This window comes from Mus pahari, chromosome 16, assembly GCF_900095145.1.
Source record: "Mus pahari chromosome 16, PAHARI_EIJ_v1.1, whole genome shotgun sequence".
NCBI lineage: Eukaryota > Metazoa > Chordata > Mammalia > Rodentia > Muridae > Mus > Mus pahari.
Window position 1 is genome coordinate 24,038,249 of NC_034605.1, and position 5,931 is coordinate 24,044,179.

The 5,931-nt window shown below is 40.9% G+C and overlaps 1 pseudogene; it reads left to right on the forward strand.

Annotated features, from left to right (window-relative positions):
- The first annotated feature begins 2,286 nt into the window (after nucleotides 1–2,286).
- Nucleotides 2,287–5,931, forward strand: part of LOC110334268 — a 7,248-nt pseudogene continuing 3,603 nt past the window's right edge.

Below are 5,931 nucleotides of genomic sequence, written 5' to 3' on the forward strand. Positions count from 1 at the left end.
GGTTTCTGGTGCATTCTGGGGGGTCCCCCCAACCTCCTATTTCCTGAGGCTGACTGTTTACATTCTTTCTGCTGGCCCTCATGGCTTCTGAAGGACAACATTTAACTACATTTAACATTTAACAACATTTAACCGGGGCTGGCTTACAGGTTCAGAGGTTCAGTCCATTAACATCAAGGTAGGAGCATGATAGCTAGGTAGACATTGTGCAGGAGAAGCTGAGAGAGTTCTACTAGAAGATTGGCTTCCAGTCAGCTAGGATGAGGGCCTTAAAGCCCAGGCTACCCTGACACACTTCCTCCATCAAAGCCACAGCTTCAAATAGTGCCACTCTCTGAGACAAGCATATACAAACCATCATACATCAGCAACTTTTTCCGAGACAGGGTTTCTCTGTGTAGCCCTGGCTGTCCTGGAACTCACTCTGAAGACCAGGCTGACCTCGAACTCAGAAATCCGCCTGCCTCTGCCTCCCAAGTACTGGGATTAAAGGTATGTACCACCGCTGCCCGGCTAACACAGCAACTCTCAAAAAGCAAAGCATTTAATTGGGCCTTAGGCTCAGTGTGTTGTCATCATGGTGGGAAATACGGCAACACGCAGGCAGGTGTAATCATATTTTCTTGCTACTTTATTGGGTCCTTGTATCTACCATCCTTCTAACCCTTATTCCACCCTAATCTCTTCCAACCCTCCAACACTATATACGAGAGAAAGAAGATTTGAGGGGTAAGGGAGCATAGACCTCTTTGGATTACTTCCTGCTGATTAGGGTTATCAAGTTCCTTGGGGCAAGTCTAATCTCTGTTGTCAGGATATCTCCAGCTATCAATCTATCAATCCATGAATCCATCAGTCCATCAGTCCATCAATCCATCAGTCCAACAATTGAGCAATCCATCAATCCATCAATCCATCAGTTCATCAGTCCATCAATCCATCAATCCAACAATTGAGCAATCCAGCAATCCAGCAATAGCAAACACAGCAGCAGGGACCAGCAGCAGCAGAGAGAGACCAGCTACCACAGGTCCTCTCTGGGCTCTCTATAATTCCAAATATAAACTATCTGTAGTTGGCAAAAGTAATACCTGTGATTAAAACAAAAACAAAATCATATAACATAACTTTGTTTCTAAGAAACCAACATTCTCACTATAGGCCGACATGGTACTGGAGAAGGAACTGAGAGTTCTACATCTTGATCTGCAGACAGCAGGAAGAGAACTGGTTTGAATTTCTGAGACCTCAAAGGCCACCCCACTAATCACACATCTCCTACAGCAAAGCCACACCTCCTAATAGTGCCACACCCTGGGAACCAAACACTCAAATCTCTGAGCCTATAGAAGGTGTTCTTAATCAACACACCACAGTGAGGAATGGAAACATATAAAGGAGTTAATGAAGACCCCTCTTCCACAGTGAAAGTTCGCATTGCTACAACAGAGAAGGAATTTGAAATATTCCAGCAGAATGGGTATGGGAAAAAGATGGAAAATATGTTTACAAGACATTTAAATGGCTAAGTCAGTATCAGAACTGACTGTATCCCATATGGTTTTTGCTGTTCTGATACATATTCTGATTGTTGTATTGCGTGGCCTTGTAGCCAAAGTCATGGCTCAAAAATTGCCTCACATTTCTGTGTGAATGTTTTCTTATCTTAACTGTAAGACTTGAGGAGGTGTATGGAGGACCTCATGTTTAAGCCCCTTCCTTCCCTAATTTTGATGACAAAGAAATAAATATTAGGAAATAGTCTGGTTGGTGGAGAGAGTGAACTCAAACCCATCTCCAACCCAACCCCTGAAGCTCTGCTGTCTCAGCAGCCAGGAGCCAGAAGCCAGGGCTGTCCCAGAGTCTAACAGGAATAGAAACCCTCAGCCCACAGACTCACGTTGCTCATGTTCTGTTACTCTTGTGCCTGCCACATTTGTCTGTCTTTCACGTAAGACTGGAGTCCAAACCTGAAAAGAAAAATTTATTTGTCTTTGCTTGAGTAAGCAAGTAAAAAATAAAGTCACAGTCATTCGGTAAACTTCTGTAGCTCCAAAATAAACAACAGCAACAACAACAAATAGAAGGAATCTTTCCCTATACAAGAGGCAAAGGCCAAAAACAGATGACATATTTGAAAAACATGTTCAGCATCTTAATGGGACTGAAGAGAATTCTGTACCTTAAAAAAGAAACCCAAGACAATGAGCAAAAGGATTACTTAACCATGAGAACTTGGGTTAGTGGAGTTGTAAGTTTATGAGCTGATTTGGGCAATGGAGTGCAATGGCTGTCATCATGAGAAAAACAAGACAGTCTGTGAAGGGCAAGCTCAGTCTGGTAATAACTCCAGCAGTAGAACCACTGTGTTAAGCAGAGCAGGAATATTTTCCAGTGTGGTGTTCGAAACCACCCATTCAGATGTTCTGCTTCTTGATGTGACCCAGTGGGAGGCTTGTAGCCCCACCTGATAGATTTACCAAAAATGGTGAAGGGTAATCTATTTGACCTTTTAAAGCTAACTGTTTATAGAAAGTGGAGGTGAAAGGGAGGATAAGCTAGTGGACAAAAGGCTACAAAACTGAGTACAGACATTTATAAGCCTGCAAGATATCATAAAGCAAAAGGCCAGGGGCGTGTGAGGCTGCCCTGGGTTAGAGACTCTTTTGAGAAAGAATGAGCATGTGGGAAGTCAGAAAGCACTTGGAGATATTCAGAGGAACCAGATCAGAACTTTGAGTATTTCCTGATACCAACAGTTTTTTATTGTTTGTTAGGTGTGGTGGTGGTAATGTAAGAAACTTTCATCTTATTTTAGATACAGACTTCAGTGTTTATGGGTAAGTTTGACAGAAAGTATATGATTACTTTAAAATGTATCAAAAACAAACAAACAAAAACAACTGGAAAGATCTTTTAGAGTATTACAAAAATCTTGATTATCGTTGAACACAGGTGCTAGCAGTATGGGACTGTATCTCTCCTTTAGTTTGGTCTTGCAGCCCTTTTATTCCTGATGATGTTCCTGATGGCTATCAGTATTCACAGTCTGTCCTTGATGGGGTTTTCTTTTATCATAGTGAATAACCCAATGTCCAAGTGTTCAAGTACGGTGGTGATCCCTCCTGGAAAACTTGTTTTCCTCACAGATGTTACTGTGTCTCTTCTCTTCAGCATCCTGTGTCTTCCTACGAAGATGGCCATTGTCTGTGAGAGATCAAAGGGTGATTGAATTTGGGTTCAGCATGTAAGCTTGGTTAGAATAGGGGTCCATTAACAAAATTTATGAAACAGCAGAAGCAGTTCATCATCTACGGATTAGTAAGAAGGCAGTCATATGCCATGAAGGCAAAAGAAGTTAAGCTGTCTGAAATAGGGCTGTCTAGTCCAGCCAGTAGAGATCAAAAGAGAAAGAAAAGGCAAAGGACAGAGACCTAGAGCCTCTCTGGTTGGTAAGACAAAGTGCCACAAGTTCACAGACTCCCACTCACTAACAGGTGACCACACTAACACCCATACCATCTGTGTGGAGCATGTGGATCAGTGGGGTGAGTCAAGCAGGTTGTATTCAACTAACACAGACAGGACTCTTCTTGGAGGGTACAGTAGAGGGCAGATACCTTAACTGGCCACCTTGAAGGACTGGAAGGGTGGAACTACAGAATCAAAGTGACTGAGCCTGGCTTCTGAAATGAGTAAGACTGCATTGTATTCAACATAGGGGCTGAAGCGATATGTAGTTGTAGGGTTTCTCTTGGGTAGTCTATTGTACACATTTTTAAAAATCTTCTGGTTTATTTGACACTATTCAAATAATATTTTCTTATTGTATCATGGCACCCAGTGGATCATGAGCATCATAGTCATCATTTGAAACACTTCCTCACACAGGTAGCTACTATGACACCATATTCATTTGTTTATGAATCTTCTACTCTAAAAGTTATAATGTATGAATTCTGTATTAGGAGATCTATGGGTGCTGGGTGCTGGGTGCTGGGTGCTGGGGTGCTCTTTAGTACATGTCCCTTCTGGAAAGAGAGATTTCCCTTGCTTCCCTTCCGTTTTACCGAGATCCCCAAACAGACCTTGGCTAAAAGGATGTCTTGTATGAAGTCATAGGCCTTTTCTACCAGTAGTTCACAATCATCCTAAAATCCACATAGGAACAAAGACTACTTGTTTTTATATAAAATAACTTTGAAGGTATCCATCATTTCTATAAGGTGGCTGAAGCCCTTTTTGTGGTGGTGCTGCAATTGATGAAACACGTACCCATTACCTTCCACAGATATTATTACAAATAGCAGGGCCAATACACTCAAGCCTCATACACTCAAATCTCCATCTCAGTAGTTGAATAAGGTAGTGAATGAAAACCTTCATGCTATCTTGTTGTACAAAGAATGCAAATTGCACAAATAGTATGAGTGGAAAGTTTCCTTTTAATGGAAAGACAAAATCATGTATTTATGTGTGTGAATGCTCAGATAAAAGAATACAATATATCCCCCCTGTGTGTGTGTGCTGGGGTGGAGTGCATGTATATGTGTGGATGTACTGGAATTAGCAAGTGAGTGTACATCATTGTACATATGCACGTGAAGGCCAGAGGACAATCTCAGGCATCATTTTTATCCACCTTGTTTTTTGAGTCAGGGTCTCTCACTGGCCTGGAGTTCTCCAAATACATTGGACAGCTAACAAGCCCTAAGGATCTGCCCATCAGTATTTCTTAGCCCTGTGATTATAAATCCCATGCCCAAATTTCAAAATATGTATTCTAGGGATTGAACTCCAATTCCTATGTTTACAAGGCAAACACAAAAGACATGGAAGAAAATCTTACAGACATCCAGAAATTAAAATTAAGCCTTTTCCAAATATAAATTAGCTCATTTAACAGGAGAATTTTAGAAAATACCATTTAACTTAAAAAAGAATTGCCATTGCATGTGAGAAGAAAATACAATGATAAATGATCATAAAAGAACACCAGGAAAATATGATACATGGAGGGTGTAGACCTTTCTTACCTATATACTGCATACTGTGCCTTAAAATATTGTTTAAAGTATTAATAGAATGACATTTTCAATATGGAATTAAGTCTGTTTTCTGTTGTGGCAAAACAAAAACTAAAGAAAACAGTATATGAAGCTGGCACTTTATAAAGCTTACTGAGTTCAGAGTTTTGTAGTCTGACAACTCCAAATCAGATGTTCTCATTAATTTGGATTCAGGGTAGACTCTGATTGGCTGTCTTACAACATGGTAGAGTTGCAAGAAGGGAAATGACTGTAGAGAAAGCCAAGTTCATGCAGTGGCCCTGCTCTAACAGCCTGCTTTCCCACAAACTAGTTCACTCCGCAGAACTACAGTAAAGATTTATTTTTATGTGTTTGAGTGTTCTATATACATGTATATCTTTAAACCATGTGTACAATTCCCATGAAAACCAGGAGAAGGCATCAGACTCCCTAGACCTGGAGTTACAAAAGGCTGTGAGCAGTGATATAGGTGCTAGGAAGAGCTGAGTCCCCTTGAAGAGCAGACTTACTTAACTCCTTCTTGAAGGCAGAAACACTAATGACTTCACTCTCTTTTGTTAACCCACTTGCTTTTCTAACAGTATTTATTTTATTTATTAAGTCAAGATACATTGTGTTATGTATCATTGTGGCACTTCTGAGGAAATTGTTTTCTTAGTAGATTCTCCATCCTCTTCTCCCCCACTCTCTTCCTACCCCTTGTCTCCCCTTGTACCTCACTAGCCTTGTTTTGTCTCTATGTCCTCACGTCATCTCTATATTCGCATCATGTCCTATGTGTCCTTGGACACCTCCTTTCTAGTTTTTCAGGTGTTACCCATATTCATTCTCTCTCTCTCTCTCTCTCTCTCTCTCTCTCTCTCTCTCTCTCTCTCTCTCT